Source organism: Schistocerca nitens, chromosome 2 (genome assembly GCF_023898315.1).
Source record: "Schistocerca nitens isolate TAMUIC-IGC-003100 chromosome 2, iqSchNite1.1, whole genome shotgun sequence".
In the NCBI taxonomy this organism is placed as follows: Eukaryota; Metazoa; Arthropoda; class Insecta; order Orthoptera; family Acrididae; genus Schistocerca; species Schistocerca nitens.
In genome coordinates, this window is record NC_064615.1 from 534,054,675 (window position 1) to 534,075,813 (window position 21,139).

Here is a 21,139-nt window from a genome sequence, read left to right on the forward strand (position 1 = left end):
GACTGATGACCACAGCAGTTGAGTCCCATAGTGCTCAGAGCCATTTGAACCATTTGAACAGTTAACATTACTAAGGCAAAATCTATAAATTCAAGGCTTTCTAGAGTGCTGTATGAGGAGATGGGTGCTTAACACACTCAGTTGCTGCTCTTTAGTAATGCTCGATTGCTTTAGAGGGGTAAAGTACTAAGAGAATGTTTGGACTGAGGAGTGAGGTATTCGGTGTCTTAAAGGAGATAACTCACTCTCTGGCAAACTGTTTCAGTAACGGAGATTTTCGAATAAAAATGGCCTACCTCACTGACATTTTTGTGAAACTAAATATTCTTAACACTTCACTTCAAGATAATCAGGCAAATGTACTAACTTGGAATGAAAAAGTGAAGGTGTTCATAAGAAATTTGAGCTGTGGCAAAATCGAATCAAAAGTAGCATGCTATTAATGTTCCTCGCTCTAGTGTCACTGTTAGAGGACTCAGATAATCCAGTACTTCCAATGGAGATAAAAGCCTACCTTCATCATCTAGAAACACTAAAACTTCGCTTCGAAAAGCGTTTTAGAGACGATTCTGATTAATTTAACTGGATTAAAAATCCTTTAAAAATGCTCCTGGACTATCATGTCATATAAAAGAGCAAGAACGACTTAGCTGACCTCATTTGTGATACCTCACTGAAGAGTAAATTTAATGACGTGTCTTTGTTGGCGTTTTGGATAGCAAGGCATTCCCAACTCTTTCGAAACAGCCTACGTACCCGAGTATGTTTTTTTTTTCCGTTTTGGCAGCTATGAAGTCGAATAACGTTCCATAGTTAAATGTAAGCAAAGAACTTAAATGTGACTTTGTAATCTAAATTTTAATGCTCTTGTAGTTCTTGTTTGCTGAACTGTAAACATTGTTCATTTAATAATTTTCGAATAAATGAAAGTGTGATACAGATAAACAGTTTTTTTTTCGTATTTTCGTTATAATAATTCATGTAGTTTTGTTTTCTGTTGCGTAAAGTCCTTCTAAATGGAATTTTTCAAAACAGAGAATAAGGCAAAGAAAATATAAAAAAGACAATTTTTATTAACAAAATAGGTTGGAGGCGATACTGTTTTTCCTTGTGAAGGACGCCCAGAGGAAAAAACTTTGAGAATCACTGGTGTACATAATATCAGTAGCAGTTCTATCAATAATTTACTAGTAATGGTACTAAGTATGCAGCTACTAAAATGCCTTTTATTCGTCACAGTACACGTCGTTCATTTCTTGGTTAAAATATGGATGTGGTGTCTGCATGTAAGTTTTACCAAACCCATGTTCTTCCTCGCTGTTGCTGTAAAAAAGAAAAAGTTATCTGGGGGACCATGCACGGGCATCTGGCGTCCAATAACACCGACCAATGGCACTGCAGTGCAGAAGGAAAATGGAGAAAGACTGTTTCCCCCACGACCACCTAATATATATTTCCCTGCTCTCCTCCCTACACATTGCAAGAATTTTTCATAAAGCGCCCATTGGACAATCCGTGGTACAATCTGCGATTCAGGATTTGTCATTGGTAGTACTGGTGCCTGAGCAACATCTTGTCCCTGTGACTAGGAAAAATATGAAATTGATTGTGAAGTTTTTAAAAGTAGCATACGTTCATTTACATCTCCGTATTATATGAAATCAAGAATTGAAATCTAAGATGCCTTAATTAAATTATAGCGTAAAATCTCTGTACACTAATTTGCTATTCGCACACATATTGCATTCTAAGTCGGTAAGTGCTTCGTCAGGAAGCCGTGGTTCAGCACGAATTGAACGTGGGTTTCACTTCATAAGTTGGCGATCCTGTATATTGAGGCGTAGATGTCAAGGCTGCGGCGTGCCAGAGGAGGTTAGAATTGCAATACGAGGTTGTCGTTTCGTCGTGTGCTTCACTATAACGCTCGTTCCTTTCAGATGAGGATATAAGGTGCACTCATTATATTAGTTAATAGTACACATTGTAAATCTTGATTACTCGTGACAAATACTAGTAATAGTTTTCCGCCAATGAATAGATTAGTTAGCCTATGGCACATCGCAAGTACGTAATTAAAGAATTCGTGTTGTGAGCGGTATTAGTACAAGTTACCCTAAACTAAGGAACGAGACGCTTGCCTATACCCTTCTTACCTACGTGCTTCATAAGCAACACGAGCAAACTCTGCCACTAGGTTATACAGGCATTTAGCGCGGCGCGCATTTTAAATAGGTACCACCACTGCACAGAAAATTATAAGTCCATGGAGTATTTCTTTAACATGTAATTTGTATGCTGTTTATAGCAGATGAGTAACTTCTTCCAAATTATAACGTAGTAGTGTGTGTCACACTAAAATAGGAGCAAAAATCAGAGCAGAGAGAAATTTTAAAACGGGGTTTAGTTTGATTCTATAAACGTAGAATGTATTTTCTACTCATCTGAAGCCCTTTTATTCCAAATATGTTACTGTTCAGAATAAGTTTTGCTGTATCCTCATAACTTGCATAATTTATGATTTCCAATCAGGAACCTCTACTCTACAACCTTTGACCGCAAAACATGACCGTCTAGAGCCATCTGTGTACTGGAGGTAAGAATAAACCTCTTTACTGACGAGGAGAGGTCCCCAGAGGTGCAATCGACTGGTTGAAACTATCTATAGGCCTACGGTGATATAGGTTAAAATCTCCACCCCCTAAAAAAAAAAAAAAAAAAAAAAAACCGCAATTTTATATGACACTCAATAGTGTTAAAAAAGTCGCGTTTTACAGTCTTGTTGCGTGGTATAATGGACAGGTTAACAGTTTCACATGTAAATTGTGGGCTCCAATCTTTTTTTATTTTCAAATATTTATCGATATGACTTTGATCATAAGTTTTATTCAATTAATTGATGCAAATGTAATTTTCTAATTCCATTCCTTTGTCAATAATTCTAATCATAATACCAGCTTCTTCATTTGCTCTCATTTTCCTTCCTAAAACTCTTTCTCCACTTGAAATATTTGTACGTATGTTTTTAATTAATTTTATGTATTAATTTCGTTTTTTTCACGCCATGATTTTTCGTCCACATTATTGCGTTCATTATACCTATTTCTCATTTTACTTGAATTTCGTTTTACTTATAAACCCGTCTTTCATTTAAATTTTCATCTGTGATATTTTGTCCACAGTGCAATAGGTATTTAGGTTGTGTTTTAAACGTTAGTATGACGATTACTATGCAAAAAAATTGCGCATCTGGTAATAAAAATATATTTTTCACACCATTGCACAAATATAAATTGGTTATTTCTTTCGTCTTTTGTTTTTAACTGATAGGTTGGAATTTTCAAATAATTGAATATTATAACGGGAAAATATAATTAAACTCGTATTTACAAAAATTCCGATTGGAAGAAGAATAATAATACAAAGAAAAAATGAAAAAGTTCATATGGTGATTAAAATAATGTGACAAAGGAATAAAAATAAAAAAAATACTTTTGAATCAATCAGTTGAATAAAAATTACGATCAAAGTTGTTTCGATAAAGATTTGAAAATAATAATAATTCGAGCCCACAAGCCCCTACAAGTGAAACTGTTATGCTATCCGTTATACCACGCAACCAGACTCTAAAACGCAACTTTGTTAACGCTATTGAGTGTCACACAAAATTCCGATTTTTTTCGTCAGTTACTTGCAAATGAGTGCCCACTCGGGCGAATAGCTGCAGTGTGTGATACCTGGGAGCTTAACATACATCACCGTATGGATAATTTCAAAAAGTCGATAGCACCGCTGGGTACCTCTCCTTTTGAGCGCAACTCAGCAGATTGTACTTCCAATTGTTTATGAGACGCTGCGGCTTGGCACACTGTTCAGTCTATCTCGTACATGCCACAAAGAGTAATTTTAAGCTTTGACAGAGTGTGCAGGGCCGTATCGAAGATATGGCAAGGCAAGTGTGGGCTCACAGAAGCCACAGACTGACCCGAAAAAGAAAGAGAAAAAAATTTAAGAAAGAAAAATGCAATCATTTAAGAGTTAACAGGGGATGGTTACGTTATTTCACCTATCTCTCAAGGACCTGTCTTAACCGTACCTAGCCCTCGCCTCATGTCTATAAAAGCACACTGTTGACATATTGCCATTTCTACGCGAGTCAGTCAACAAGTAGTAAAACACATTTTTTTCTGAACGTAGGTTGCTTTTACTCCGTATTCTAGTACACCATATTAAGCCCACTCTTTTGGCTACAAAACCATATTTTTCAACATAATATCTATTGAATGCAACAGCCTTACGCCATGTTACTGGGAGGCCCGAATAGTACAACTCCACGGGTCGACAATGGAGCTGGCCCCTTGCTGCATCAAAAACCTCCCCGTTATTCATGCACTACTACTTTCTGCGGAGTGCATCCTTCATTGGACTAAACAGATGGAAGGAGCGAGATCTGGGCTGTAGCGTGGATGGGGAACAACGGGCCAATGAAGGTTTGTGAATTCCTCTCGTCTGTGCAGACTTGTGAGGCCTTGCGTTGTCATGGAGAAGTTCGTTTGCACTTTTGTGGCGAGGAACACACTCAAGTCGTTTCTTCAATTTCCTGAGGGTAGCGCGATACGATTCCGAGTTGATCCTTGCACCATGAGGGAGGAAATCAAACAGAATAACCCATTGAGAGTCCCAGAAGACCGTCACTATGACTTTACAGGCTGAGCGTGTGCCTTTGAACTTTTTCTTTCGAAGACAGGTGGTGTGGTGCGACTCCATGGATTGCCGTTTTATTTCCAGTTCGAAGTGATGAACTGATGTTTCACGGCTTGCAATGCAGTTCGACGAAAAATTGTCACTCTCTTCCTCGTAACATGCAAGCATTTCTGCAGAGGCAGACCTTTATTGTCTTCTCTTAAGTGACGACGAACCAAGTGAGAACACACTTTTGATTACCACAACTGTTGAGCAAGTATGTCATTACTACCAACAGAGATATCCAGTTTAGCAACTAGGTGTCTGACTGTAGATTAGAGATTAGTTTAGATTAGTATTTGTTCCATAGATCATGAATAGGACACTTCGTAAAGATGTGGAACATGTCAGGTTAATAAAAGGTGTCTATACAAGATATTACATTACGCAAAATATTACATGACACTTAATATTTTTAATTTTTTTGCGGGGGTGGGGGGTGGGGTGGGGGTGGGGGGGGAATTACCCACTTACTATATCCAAAAATTCATCTAATGAGTAGGAGTTGTTGCCATTAAGAAATTCTTTTAATTTCCTTTTAAGTGCTATATGGCTATCTGTCAGACTTTTGATGCTATTAGGTAAGAAACCAAACACTTTTGTGGCAGCATAATTTACCCCCTTCTGAGCCAAAGTTAGATTTAACCTTGAGTAGTGAAGATCATCCTTTCTCCTACTGTTGTAGCCATGTACACTGCTATTACTTTTGAATTCGTTCAGATTGTTAATAACAAATTTCATAAGTGAATATATATATATATTGTGAGGCTACAGTGAAGATCTCTAGATCTTTAAATAAGTGTCTGTAGGATGATCTTGGATGAGCTCCGGCAATTATTCTGATTACACGCTATTGTGCAATGAACACTCTTTTACTCAATGATGAGTTACCCCAGATTATGATGCCATACGAAAGGAGAGAATGAAAAGCTAATTTACTGAGATATATATCGCCAAAATTTGCAGTGATCCTAATATCATAAGTAGCTGAACTCAAACGTTTCAGCAAATCTTCAGGGTGTTTTTTCCAGTTCAACTCCTCATCAATGCATTCACATAGAAATTTCGAATATTCTACCTTAGCTACCGATTTCTGATGGAAGTCTATATTTATTAATGGTGTCAATCCATTTACTGTGTGGAACTTCATGTACTGTGTTTTTTCAAAGTTTAATGAGAGCCCATTTGCAGAGAACCACTTAATGATTTTTTGAAAAACATTGTTTACAATTTCACCAGTTAATTCTTGTCTGTTGGGTGTGATAGCTATATCATCGGCAAAAAGTACCAGCTTTGCATCTTCGTGAATATAGAATGGCAAGTCACTAATATATATTAAGAACAGCAGAGGACCCAAGGCTGTACCTTGCGGCACCCCATTCTTGATTGTTCACCAGTTTGAGAAATCACCAGTTTTTGTATATTATGTGAACTACTTATTTCAACTTTGTGCACTCTTTCAGTTAGGTATGATTTAAACCTTTTGAGCGCTGTCTCATTCATACCACAGTACTTGAGCTTATCTAGAAGTATTCCATTATTTACGCAATCAAAAGCCTTTGAGAGATCACAAAAAATCCCAACAGGTGACTTCCGATTACTCAGAGCATTTATATTTCATTAGTGAAAGTATATATAGCATTTTCCGTTGATAAACCTTTCTGAAAACCAAACTGACATTTTGTTAAAATTTTATTTTTACATAGGTGTGAAGCTACTCTACTCAAGAATTTTGGATAAGGCAGTCAGAAGAGAGATTGGGCGGTAGTTGTTGACATCAGACGTATCCCCTTTTTTATGTAGTGGTTTAACAATCGCATACTTCAGTCTATCTGCATCAGAGAGCTATTACATATGTGGCTAAGAACCCCGCTTATCTCTTGGGAACAAGCTTTTATTATCCTGCTGGAAATGCCATCAATTTCATGTGAGCTTTTAAAAATGGCTCTGAGCACTATGGGACTCAACTGCTGAGGTCATTAGTCCCCTAGAACTTAGAACTAGTTAAACCTAACTAACCTAAGGACATCACACACATCCATGCCCGAGGCAGGATTCGAACCTGCGACCGTAGCGGTCTCGCGGTTCCAGACTGCAGCGCCAGAACCGCGCGGCCACTTCGGCCGGCCGTGAGCTTTTATTCTGTGATCACCTTAAACGAGAGTGTCCACATGTTTCAACATTTCAAGGGTCACAGCTGTATGGTGCTGTCCAGTACGCAGGAGATGGACAGATTTGCGCAACCTTCTGATGATAACAGACTCCTCGTACAACGACTCGCACTTTTGTGCACTGCCGTAGATATTCTACAAGCGCCAAGAATATCTGCGATGCTCAGGTTTCCCAACAAAAGAAACTCAATGACAGCTCTCTGCTTGGAACTCTCTTCCATTATAGACGCCAATTTCAGGGGTATGTATATCGTCGATATGCATTGGAACTTCCTGAAATTATAAGGGCTGAAGCGGGAGTATTTCACGATACCCCACAATATATTCCGAATTTTTTTAATCGAAATCTGCCGAGAAAAAGTGTGTTGCGTTACGTATTGAACGCCCCTCGTACAGTGTCATTTCATCCATACAGCATCACAAAGAAATGACAGCTACTGAACATATACCTATTGCTAACTTGAGTAACGTGGCAACAGTGCACCTGGTTCACACAAATGATGACTACATAGCTCGCTCATGTTCAGGTATGTAGTACTTGTTTCTACTTTGTTACAATATTGTAGGATTTCTGGCGGTATCCAAGAGGCGACTGAGAGAAGAGGAATAGGAGAGGATGGGGAAGAATGGCGAGATCGAGGAGTTTTGCAGCAGAGATGCGGTGACAGCTGTAGGATTACTCAACAAAAAGAAGTGAATGTCAAAGATCGTCATGAGGGTCCGAAGCTTCTACAGTACATGAGAGAAGGCTTCCGATTTTACCCAATTTCTGCCGATGGATGACTGGAACGAGATTCGACATTGGAGGAAGCAAGAAGGAAAGGCGGAAGGTATATACAGGGTGGAGAAAAATTGTGTCACGAAATTGTAACACTTGATAGCTGATGCCAGTAGGAACCAGAATTACTAATGTTGTGTAGATCGGCAACGCACAATTTTTAAACTTCGGATACTTGGCGCCACGCGCTCCGATTGGCCGCGAGATTGCCCTGTTGCGGGATGCTCTGGACAAGAAAATCAGCAAGACCTATTCCATTGCGCAGACCGTCAACCGACGAACGGCAACAGGGCAATTCCACGGTCAACTGAAGCGTGTAGCGCCAAGTGTCCGTAGTTTAAAAATGGTGCGTTGTCAACCAACACAACATCAGTAATTTTAGATTCTACTGGCAGCAGCTATCCAGGGTTAACATTTCGTGACACAATTTTTCTCCACCCTGTATAATTTACTAGCCCCTCTCGTCAGAGCTGGCGCCTAGGATTTTCGTGTCCCTGGTTTCTTTGGATAAAGTGGAAAATATTTAACGCAAAAATAATTTTTTAAGAAGTGTTTTTAATATTTAAAGTTTTCCGCGAACTCTTTCATAACCCTGACATAATCTAATGAACGGCTAACTTTTACTCTATTATGAACATAGTTGCTCCGACGAGCCGCTCGTTCCCCTCTGTAGTTCTCAAGCAACTTCTAACGCTTCCAGAAATGCTCAATGACCGCTCCGCTTGGGCAATAGTAACAGGCAAAGTGCAGGAAATCTGGAAGGCTACAATTATATTTAGAAACATGTTATTAAAATTGCACTTACAGTCAGCATCGAGAATGTGCAGGGGGGGGGGGGGGGGGAACTGTTCACACAGAAAATTAGCTGCAAAAATCTTGTTTGACTTAAAAATTTCATCTTTTAAATCACGCTTGTTAACGTCTATGCCATCGTAGATGCAGATTTTAAAACTTCCGTTCAGTTCCCATTTAGTGAGGCATCCGGGCCGGCGGGCTAAGGGCTACTTTTGCCCTGCTTAACCCATTCTGTCGCACCCCACCCCTACTCACACTGCCCCCGCCTCCCCCGCCCCCCCCCCCCCCCCCGCCAACTCTGATCCTGCCTTCAGTTAGTACTTTTTCTCTGCAGTTTGACTCTCCCATACTAAAAGTTCTAATAGCTTATGGGGATGAAACCAGGTAATGTCTTTGACAACCACCAATATTTTTGCATGTGAACGATCCAGCATCTTCAAAGCACAAACCAAACAGCATCTTCAAAGCACAAATCAAACGAGAGACAACTGTCTATGGCAACTGATGGCAGCAATATTTTTCAATAATTCTTCATTTTATTAAACCTATTTACAAAATTCTAAAATTTGCAAAATCTGTAGTAAATAATTACCGAAATTTACTTTTACAGGAGCAAAGGGCAGAGTTAGTTCTACTGGGAATGTGGGATCACTTTGGTCAGGCTCTTGAGTGCGTGCATTGTCACTTAGTGGCTAGAACAGTTGTCAATACAGAATGTTGCCCACCTAATTGGCGTACACCACAGTGACAGTACTCAGACAGTCATCCACTGTTGTGAGACACTGAAAATTGAAAATCTGTCTCGTAATGGTCACCCACAGCCAACAACACCAGCTAATGATTGCTACCTGTACCACAATTTATGTCTTGTAGGTATCCCAAAGAGAAGACAATGGGACTGCACTTTGCCTTTTTGGAGGCAACTGAAAGGGCTGTGTCGACTGAAACATTACACAATCTTCTCCACACAATCAATTTGGACTCTATGCATCAATTGCAAATAACAGTGCAACTCTCCTCTCTCCCCCTAACCAGCACCGTGGTGCACGAAGGAGTACTAGGAAGCAGAGTGGATGCTGGCCTTCCTACATGACCTACTTGCAATTTTCTAGGGACTCCATTGCCCCCACTTAATGTTGGAGCTCCCAATAACCAGCAAACCCACAGTCTGCACTTGTTCGGACCTTTCAGGGGGAGACACTCCAGTCCCAATACACAAGACTGATATTTTCTCAGCAATGGGGCAGACCTGAAACCTATATTTAAGATGTAAGGGGACAACTGCGTGGCCAGTACTCATGATTGTGTTCCACTCAGCAGTTTGCGAATTTGCCATTGTTCATCATTCAAACAGAGATCAGTGTGAACCAACCAGGACAGTTTTATAAAAGGCCCTAGGACAACAGTGATCCCAAGCAATAATAAAGGCTGTAAGGAAGCGGCTAGAGCTTTTGCTGAAGGCTTGTCAGCACCTTCACTATCCTGAGCCACTTATAAAGGATTTTGCTATGCACATTCCTGGCAAGACAGTTTTCTGCATGATCGACCTTGTTCGCATTATTTACTGTGTACTCAGTGCACTGCGGATATATCCAAAATTGCTCTTTGCACTCCATTTGGACACTACGGGTTTCCTGAAATGCCATTTGGACTGTGCAGGGTATCTGGTGCTTCATGGAAAATATATCTATATATTTGCCTGCTATGTCGCTGAGCAAGACAGAGCACTATCCTACCTACAAGAGCAGTTCATCTATCGAAAATAGCAGTCCCTTAGACTATAAGAACACAGTCTAGTGATTAACTCTCAAATTGTGCATCTGAGGCAACTGAAATAAAATTCCAGACCACCTTACCAAAGCAAAAGTTAACCTACCACCTCAAAGCTCAGTGGAAGCTTTCTCTCGATTTCCATTACCCACTTGACAATTTTATACGTACAGTTTGCATGAAATCATGCATTATTGGCAGCATCTCAGAATGAATTTGTAAAAGGACCAGCCAAGCTAGAAGACATGCAGCAGGAAGAAACCATCCTTCACCATAGTCAAAGACTGTGTGATTAGCTCATCCTCTTCCTAATGCACTGCTCGCACTTACAGCGGTCACATCATAAGCTGCCAATGGAGCTGCATTACAACAATGTGTACAACATGATTGGCAGTCTCTGACTTTCTTCAGTTATAAATTATGAGCATCAAAACAAATTGGCCCACATACTACTTCTCAAACAAAAGATTAAGGCACACGCTGGAAGATAGACATTTCAGCCTTATCGAGGATCATAAGGAACTTGTGTTCACTTTCCATCAAAGCTAGCAAAGGTACAACAACATCAGATGTTTCATTTGGACCTCATAGTGCTGATTGCTAAAGATATTCAACATGTTGATGGCAACTGGAATGGATGAACAGACAAACATCCTGCATTGACACAATTGCAGAGCATCTTGACATCATTGCACTTAATGGTGCCCAGGAAGGAAACAATGAACTAAAGATATTTGAAATATTTTCAGGAACACTGCTGTATCTTCAGATACCATACTGAAACATAGCAGTATATTGTGACATAAAATCATATCACTAATAAATGCAAGTGTTCTTTACAGCTGATTTACAACAGTAAATAATTTCCTCTTTCCATAGCCTCACCTATTCAGAGGCAAGGGTTACTATATGACTTGTGAAAAAAACTATTTGTGTGGCCAAATAATGTATCGAGAGTGATTGTAAGCCATGTATCTACTTGTGAAATGCTTGTCAGCCCAACAATATAACTTGGACCGTTACAGCTCTGATCAGTACATTACTGCACCAAGTCAATTATTTAAATGGATCCTTATCAGTGCCATTGCTTCTTTATTACCACATTGACTGAGAGGAACTAACCATTTCTCTTCTTGCTCTGAAGCGTAACCAATGAAAGATGCAACAGCACTGAGTGTTGCCAACATCTTTTTTTGTGAGTGGATTGGATGCTTCGGCGCACCCTAAGTAACAATACTGATGTGGCGTGTTTCAACATGAAATCATTTGGTCAGAATGAGTCTTACATAGGTGCTCAATAAACTCCACTGGCAGACATTACAAGAGAGGTGTGTGCATTTACTACTGACATTTCGAGAGAGCACTTTCCATGAGTAGTCAGATAACATATTATTACTTCCTGCACACATCTCATGAAATGATCATGACAAGAAAATTCAAGAAATTAGAGCTAATATAGAGGCTTACCAACAGGCATTCTTCCCACATCTCATTTGTGACTGGAATGGGTTTGGGGGTATCAGTTAGTGGCACCAGAAATGCCCTCCGCCACACACCTATAGGGGCCTTGCAGAGTATGATGTAGATGTAGATGTACTGATCAGGGCAAACAGTCTGAGTGATACCTCTTTAAAGTACTTTCAACATGGTTTGGCATGAACTGAATTCGAACCTGTACCTATCACTCTCCTGAAAATGATGTTGTTGAACAGCTCCATCACCAAGTAAAAGCCTCAGTCAGATGCCACACAATAGAGCAATAATCTGACAGTCTCCTGATTGTCATACTACATCTCTGAATGAATTTCAAAGAGGATCTGAATACAGCAGTTACTGAATTAGTATGCGGACAAATGCTGTCACACCTTGGATAATTCCTCACCAACAAATGAAAACAGATCACTGAAGCACAATCCTTGCACACCATCTTCTCTTGCAGATTTGTAAGCTCTGCCCCACTGTTGCAAAAGAGCACAGTATCCATTGACCATATATTTTCTATGACTTGCATTCATCTAAAAAAGTTCTCATCTGACATGGCTGTATTGAAAAATCTCTCCACCCACTGTATGGTGTTCTGTACATAGCTTGGGTAAACTGTGATAGAACAGTGGAAATTGCCATCAGTGGCGCTTCTATCATGATATCCAGCAACAGACTTAACATGGCATCTATCCCATCTGAGACTCACACCGGATCAGAGACATCAGTCAACACCAAATGCACAATAGACATGACTCTACAAGGACACCTGATGTTCCAACCTTCTACTGCCACCAACTGTGCCTCTGAGTAGACTTCCAGCCACTATATGTTGGGTTTGCTGTGTACATTTAAACCCTAAATATTGTTAACACCGGGAGGAAGGGGCAGGAGGAGGTGGTCGTGGGGCGGAAGATACTGACGTATCCAGTGAAATGTATGCTATATTTTATGTGATGTGTACATTAGTTGATTATATTATTATTCATTTTGTGTCTGGACTTTGGACAAATGATACAAATGCTATTTGTGATTAACTGCTAAACAACATTTGACTGTAGCATGTTATGTTAAATAAATAGTTCTTTCACACAATAATAATACAAGTACAGGCACAAATACAAATTTGCTTTAATGAAACAAAATATATACAATTGGTGCCAAAATATGATGAATGCATAAAAGAATTAGAGATACATTTCTTTGTTAATGACTTCGTTGACTTTTCGCCCTCCCCTACACGCTATGATGCATAAAACAAATAAATGAAGTTACCAATGAATAATATGTCATTACATTTTGTGAAATTTTAAATGAAAAGCCCATATGATCCTTACTATATTCAGTTTAAATTGTAATTGACCTAGTAGCAACTTTAAAATCGAGGCTGCTGTGTTTCATAGAAATTAAAAGTTTGTTATATTCACAGTCCTCATTTGCAATACAAGCAGAATGACACTTTTGAACAGAGAAACTATTGTGGTAATACACTGGTCATGATTTTAGTCATTGGCTGCTAAAGGCTATGGAATGCACTAGTCTCTGTACATCCTGGTAGGAATCGATTTCTAATGCCCCACATTCAAATCCCTCCATTTAGGTGTGTGTAGGGGACACGATATCCAGTCATCAAACATTGTCTTGTCTCCTCGATACTGAAGATCCAACCTAGATGGTGTTGACCTTGGAAAGGTAAAGTCTTGTGTACTCTCCAGTATGCACTTTGCATCAGTTATAATCTCAAGTTCAAAGGCAGCTAACTCTCAACGTGCTGCAATGTTTGTTTCACGCCTGTTTGTAACAGGCTGCTTGGTTACCTTATTTACCCTTGCATCAATTCACCTCTCGTAGAAATATTCAGGCATCATACACAGCACACCTTTAAATGGGTCAACCATTTCCACAACTTCTGGTCACTCAGTCTAAAATACATAATTACAGATGAGTTACTTAGTGACTGCAATTTAGAGAGTGTGTTGAAGTAATGACAAAAGTCACGTTTTTTTTTAAACTTCTGTGCTACAACTCTCATATAGAGAAAATTTTCACGTGTAACTTTGGTGCGTAGCTTATTTCTCATATTTAAGTGTCAGTAGCACCAGTAAGCAGATATATGTACAAAAGTCATAGCAAGTGAGAAATGATACTGTAAGTCAGCATAGCATGTTAAATTGCTGTCAGTGTCCCTACCTACCATCATAAACAGTGGCACAGCTTTGTTGGCAGTTTTGGGAGAATTTACAGTGGCAAAGCTTTCAACTATGTTTATTATGAAATATAATCATGAAGATGATCTGAAAGCGAAATCTTATTGTTTTATAATGCATGAGATTACAGTTTCTTACATCTGGCTATTCTTAGTGGTTGAATGGCTCACATTTTGTAAATATTAAATCTGTCTCAAAGAATAAAGTCCTATATGTACCATACACTCATAAAATATGTTAGTGGTACACTGTTAGTGTTGTTTTAAGATGGCAGCATTGTTTATCTTTGGTTTATGTTAATTTCCATTTTTCAGATGTTTTTATTTTTTTGTTTTTGTTGCTTATCCTACATGTGTATTATTGTCTTACACCACTGAGTGTAAACTATCACATATTTCAATAAACTCTGTACAAACAGCCTTACAATAGAGCATTATTGTGCCTGATTACAGGTTATGGGTCGAGGAGAATAAGTATGTTTATCAGTATAGTGGCAATTTTTTTGGTAATATCAAAAGTAACAGTAAATTTAACATTACTGGCATAGTGTTGGCATGGCACAGTGGAATGGCCTATGCATCAGTGTTTAAAGTTGTCTGGAGGGGACAATTGGGCAATATGGTAATTCCAAATGGAAGTAATATTCAGAGGAAAAGGTGTTTTAGATATTATCAATGGCATAGCTATTAAGCCCACTAAAGCTGAGGAAGAAACATGACTGGAAAAGGACACAAAAGCACAGACCTTACTGTATTGGAGTTAGCGCCACTAACTCATCTACTTTCATGTATGACATCAACTAGCATGTGGACTGAACTGAAGAATGCGTACAAGAAAGAGTCCACTGTGAGCATTCACCTACTTCGGCAAAACCTTTGCTTGCTCCAATTTGGTAATAAGTCAGTTGTTACAGTTATGTCAGAAATGGAAGCAATCAACACTAAATTGAAGCAAGTCACAGAAAATGATAATAATCAAAGTGTTGATGTTATTGCCAGAGATATAAACACTTCTGTTCGACCTGGACGTCTGTCTCCCTTGAGAAGCAAACATTTAACAAGTTAGCTTCAAGACTGCATATTGAAAAAGAGAGAAACAATCAGTTTGCAATAAGGAGGGCCATTTTGCAGATGATAGCAAAAACAAAGTGAATAGAGAAATGAGAAGCTGCAATTATTGTAAGGAGAGAGGTCATTTGAAGTCAGATTGCAGGTAGTTGAAGTACAAGGGAGGTAAAAAGGCTCAGCATATGAATGCATTTATGTGTATGAGTCAAGGAGTTGGTCCAGAAGATAATTGGTTCGTGGATACAGGTGCTAGTGATCATACGTGCAATAAGAGAGAATTGTTTAAGAAATTGAACTATGTGCAAAGCTCAATGAAAGTTACCGCGGATGATGGTAAACGTCTTGATGTGATTGGGTTTAGTACCGTGGAACTGTATGCATGGAATGGGGTTGAGTTTATCAAAAGAGTAGTTAGTGGAGTGCTTTTTGTCCTGAACTGAAATTCAGTCTGTATTGTGTGGGAATTGTGTTGCACAAAGGTATGTGTTTAGTGTTAAACAAGGAACAATGTGAATTCTTGAACAGAAAAGGGTAAGTTTGTGCATTATCCAAATGCGTAAGTAAAATGTATCATATGTGGTTTTCTGTAAATGGAACACAGTCAGAACTGTTAATGGTTGCTGTGATGTGTGCAGATAAAAAATGCATTGTAGTTGATAATAATGACACTAGTGAGCTTTCATTGGCCAATATTGATTCGTCTCAACATGCTGAAAGCTTAACTATTTGGCATAAAAAATGGTGCCATCAGAGCATTACACATGTGATAGAGTTCTTGTCACATGAAGGAGTGGGCTTCATTGGTGACTTGTTACCTGTGCAGAATGTCATCAGTTCATCAAGAGCTAATGCCCCTCTTGAATTGGTTCCTGCAGACATCTGTGGACCAATGGAGATGAACTTGCTTGGACAAGTGAAATATTTTTTTTTTTGTTTTTGAAGGATGGCTACTCCAGTTATTGCAAAGTATTGTTTATGAAAGAGAAGGGTGAAGTTAAAGGTTGGATCAAGAACTTTATTGCAAAAGATGAGAGAGAAACTGGTTTGAAAATTAAAGTTTGAGGAAATGATAATGGAGTGGAGTTTATGAATACTGACTTAGGTACATTTTTTAGTGGAAATGGCATAACCCATCAAAGAAGCACTGTGTACATGCCAAGGCAAAATGAAAGGGTTAAGAGAGAAATGTGCATCTTGGTTGAAGATGGTCATTAATTGATTTCAAGAATGCCCAAACGTTTCTGGGCTGAAGCACTTAATGTGGTGGCTTATGTACTAAATTGAACTGGTCCAAGTCTTGTTGAAGGCAAAACTCCTTTGGAAGCCTTTTATGGCACAGAATTATGTTTATAAGATTTGAAAATATTTGTTGTTCATGTGTCTGTCCTTGTACCCAAAGAAAAGAGATTGAAACTAGACATAAAGAACAAGATGGTTTATTTATGAGTTATGATAATGATGTGAAGGTGTACATAATATGTATACCTTTAAAACAAGCCCCAAGGTGCATTGAGATGTGGTTTTCTTGCCACCAGCAGTATCTGAAAGGGAGAAAAAAACTGATGTTCTTGTAATAGAATCAGATACTGGTTGTGTGATGAAGAGAACATAGACAAAATTTCAGAACTGGATTGGCAGAAAGAAGAAATGAGGTTTGAGGTTGTGGAAGAAAATAGAAGTCAGCTTAGAGAAGAACATGAAATCAATGAAGACAGAGAAAACAGAGAAATTTCATTTGAGGATGCAGAGGAAAATGTAGATGATGAGGATGAGAAAACATACAATCTGAGACCCAGGAGGAATATTCAAGGCCCAAATTACTTAGAGGATTATGAGTTGGGCCTGTTGACTGCATTGAATGATGATGACCCCATCACCTACTCTGAGGTGATGCCTTGTAGTGATGCTAAAATTGTAAAGATGCTATATCAAGAGAGCTGCAAGCCTTGGAAGAAAATAATACATGGGATTATGTGTGTAAGACAAATGATTGTAATGTTATCGACACAAAGTGTGGATTTTTAGGTGAAAAAGAGATGAGAAAGGTCATGTTGTTCCTTATAAAATTTGTGTTGTAGCTACAGGTCTCCAGCAAAAATTGACTTATTCAGAAATATACAGTCCAGCAAAATTAACTTCAGTGAAATTTTTCCTGGTTTTATTTTATTATTTTCTTATTGAGAATAACTTTCTCTTTTATCTACTGGATATTTGCAGTGCTTTCCTCTTTGGAAAGATAGTTGGAGACTTCTATGTTAAATTAGCTACTGGATGTTGCAGTAACATGAACAACTTGGAATGACTCTGTTTGGTTTAAAGGACTCAACAAAAAACTGGAATGTTAAATTTCACCCAGTAATAAATGACTTAGGATTTGTAAGAAGCGGTTTTGAGAATTGCTTTTATATAAAGACAGAAAATAGGCATAAAACATACATACTTCCCATAATGAAACTAATAATTTAAAGTTTTAGTTAAGTGATAACTATAAAATGAAAGATCTAGTTCACATTAGGAACTATTTGGGAATGAATATTGTTCAAAATTTAAGGGAGGCTACTATTACTATTTGTCGATGTAGCTATCTTGAAAAAGTATTGAAAATTTTTGAATGTAATTCTGTTTGAAATACCGTGGGGGAAAATTTTGATTACAGTGTGTCAAAAAGAGAAAAATCTGAAAATGAAGATACTGATAAATATGTAGAAAATTAACAGAGTCACTGATGTATGCCATGTTAGCTCCATTCCAGATATTTGTGTAACAATAAGTATTCTAAGCAGATACCAATTGTGTGCAAATCTGAATTTATGGAATGCTTTAAAATGTATACCATGTTATATTAAGGGAACCCTAAAACTGAGTCTGTTATATGCTAAGTATAAAAACTGTACCAATCGCATAATTGGTTATATTGACTCTGATTCGGCTGCTGGCAGAATAGATAGAAAGTTGTATTTTCAAAGTTTTAGGTTGTAATGTTACATGGGCACCTAAGAAGCAACCCACAGTGTCTCTGTCATGAACAGAACCAGAATTTAGAGCCATAAGCATGGCAACTAGCAAAGCCTATTGGCTCAGTAATTTGTATTATGATCTTCCTGGCAGTCAAACCACTGTTGTACATTATGAAGACAACATGCCAATAACTGCAAGAACCCACAGTTCCACCATAGGCTAAAGCATATAAATTAAAGCATAAAGTAAAATTTATTTGTGAGGGAGAAAGTTTTTGCTGAGAAATTTTGTTAAGGCACATTAGCACAAATGAGCAGCAATCAGATGTTCTGACAAACCACCAGGTACAAAAAAAATTGAAAAATTTAGAACCTTGTTACAGCTTACTTGAAGTTAGTATCACCGATAATTAACACTTGAAGGAATGTGTTAGTGGTACAATGTTAATGTTGTTTTAAGGTGGCAGCACTGTTTCACTTTGGTTTATCTTAACTTCCATTTTTCAGATGTTTTTTTGTTTTTGTTGTTTACCCTGTGTGTGTGTGTGTGTGTGTGTGTGTGTGTGTGTGTGTGTGTGTGTGTGTGTATTATTGTCATGCACCACTGAATGTAAACTATTACATATTTCAGTGAACTCTGTACCAACAGACTTATAATACCACCTCTGACTTGCATAATTCAATCAGATAACGTTAAAGGTGAAGTGCATTTGTTGTCTATGAAGAATTCATTGTTTCGTGTCAGTAAAAGAAATTATTAATGCCATCGGTAAAAGCAATATATCATAGAAAAATTGACTTCTGATGCAATGGATTGGTTTAAACACTAAAAATGAGCTAAGTTTAAGACCTGGACTAGCATTTAGGAGGACCTGGGTTTGTATCCTCCTATGGCCTTTAATTTTAAGTTTTCCCCAGTTTCTTTAATTGTTCACAGAAATTTTTGGGATTGTTCATTTGAAAAGCTAATGGCTGCGTCCATCTCCAGTCTGTGCCAAATTTCAGCTTGTGCTCCATCTCTAATAACTTTATTGCTATTCCAAAGAAAACAGATGTCGGGTGTGAATTTTACTGAACCATTAGTTTAATAAGTCATGGCTGCAAAATACTGACACAAATATTTACATAAGAATGGAAAAACTGTTACAAAATCACCTCAGGCAATATTGTTTTGGGTCTAGAATTTAGGAACTTGCAAGACAATACTGACCCTACAATTTACCTTAGAATATAGATTGCAAGAAGGCAAACCTACATTTAAAGCATTTTCATATTAAGAGAAAGCTTTAGACAATGTTGACTGCAGTACACTCTTTGACGTGCTTTTGACAATGTTGACTGCAGTATACACTTTGAAATTTTGAAGACGGTGGGGCTATAATACAGAAGTGAATAATTATCTACAACTTGTACAGTAGCTAGACTTTAGTTACAGGAGGCCAAGGACATGAAAGGGAAGCAGTAGTTTTGAAAAGAGTGGAACAAGGTTGTAGACTATCATGATATTTTTCAATATGTATACTGAGCAAGCAGTAGAGCCAACCAGGAATAAACTTGGAAAGGAAATTAACATTCAGGGAGAGGAATTAAAAATTGAGGTATGCTGATAAAGTTATATTTCCCTCAGAGACAATGAAGGACTTGAAAGAGCAGTTGAGCTGCATGAATTGTGTCTTGAAAATTGGTTACATGGTGAGCATTAACTAAAGAGGAGATGATGAGTCACAAACAGACTTAATGAAAAGATGCTATACATTTAAGCTTTTGGCCAAAAGACTTCTTATCAAATAGAAGATACACACACACATTCTTACAGCTCACATACACACTTGACCCCTGTCTCTGGCCGAACTGTGAACAGCAACTGCACATGATGGTAGCAGGAACCTGGCATAAGTCGTGGGGCTAAGGACAAGGCATTGGCAGACAGCGGGAGGGATAACAGAGTAGGGGTGGGGCAACATGTAGTGCTGCTTGTGGTACCATGCAGAGATGTGTTATGGACAGGGTAGGGCTGCTAAACAAGACTGGTGGGTGCATTGGCAGATTAGAGAGCTTTGTAGTGCTGGAGTGGGAGTAGGGAAGGGGACAGGTAGGTGGATTGCAGGGACTAGTGAAGGTTGAGGCCAAGGAAGTTTTGGGGATGTAGGATGTACTGCAGGGAGATTTCCCACTTGCGCAATTCAGAAAATCTGGCATTGGTAGGAAGGATCCAGATGACACAGGCTGTGAAGCAGTCATTGAAATGAGGCACATGATGTTGGGCAGTATGTTCAGTAACTGGGTGATCCAGCTGTTTCTTGGTCACAGTTTGTTGGTGGCCATTCATTCGGAGCAACAGCCTGTTATTAGTTGTCATGCCAATGTAGAAAGCAACACACTGGTTGCAGCTCTGTTCTTAGATCACATGACTACTTTCACAGATGACCCTGCCTTTGACGGAATAGGAAATGCCTGTGACAGACTGGAGTTGGTGGTGCTCGGAGGATGTACGAGAAAGGTCTTGCATGTAGATATGTTACAGGGATATGAACCAGGAGGTAATAGGGTTGGGAGTAGGGATGGAAAAGGATATTTCATAGGTTCGGTGGGATGTGGAACGCCATTGTGGGAGAGGTGGGAAAAAAGGTGAATAGATTGCTGCTACAATCAGATGCAACTGCTGTCTGCAGTCTGGCCACAGTGGCCAGAGACAGTGGGCATGTTTGAGTGAATTGTGAGAATGTATGTGTGTGGCTATTTTAGAAGGCCTTTTGGCCAAAAGCTTAGCTGTACATCGGTCTTTTCATTGCACCTGTCTCCAACTCAACATCTCCTCTATATGGTGAGCAACAATCTATTCTTTTCATAATATTATTGTTATTCCATCCTGAACTTTCCATTGTTTTCATATGAAAACTCCATTCTTTCTTTGTCTTATGAAATAAACAACATTTGATTGTTATGAATCCAGATTTTTCAAGTCTACAAAATACAAAACATTAAAGGTCTCCATTTTAGCTCTTAATGGTTTACTCTACTGTTACTTTAAATATTCCAAACATAGGGCACATATATCTGGATATTATTCAGACAGGTAGAGAATGAATACTAAAATATATATATATTCAAATGTGATAAACAACCATATTCTTGTTTTAATAAACAAAATTTTTACGTTTGACTTGGCTTT

General features: G+C 38.5%; 1 protein-coding gene across 3 annotated transcripts in view; it reads left to right on the plus strand.

The window, feature by feature from the left end:
• The first annotated feature begins 1,842 nt into the window (after positions 1 to 1,842).
• The window catches only part of LOC126234481 (arylsulfatase G-like), a 113,966-nt gene continuing 94,669 nt past the window's right edge, over positions 1,843 to 21,139 (plus strand). For 2 of the 3 annotated variants that reach the window (XM_049943172.1, XM_049943175.1), the window contains exons 1-2: positions 1,843 to 1,950; positions 2,530 to 2,593. The gene's annotated coding sequence lies outside the window, so the exon portion shown is untranslated. The remainder of the gene's footprint in view (positions 1,951 to 2,529; positions 2,594 to 21,139) is intronic. The other variant, XM_049943173.1, reaches the window with a different exon arrangement.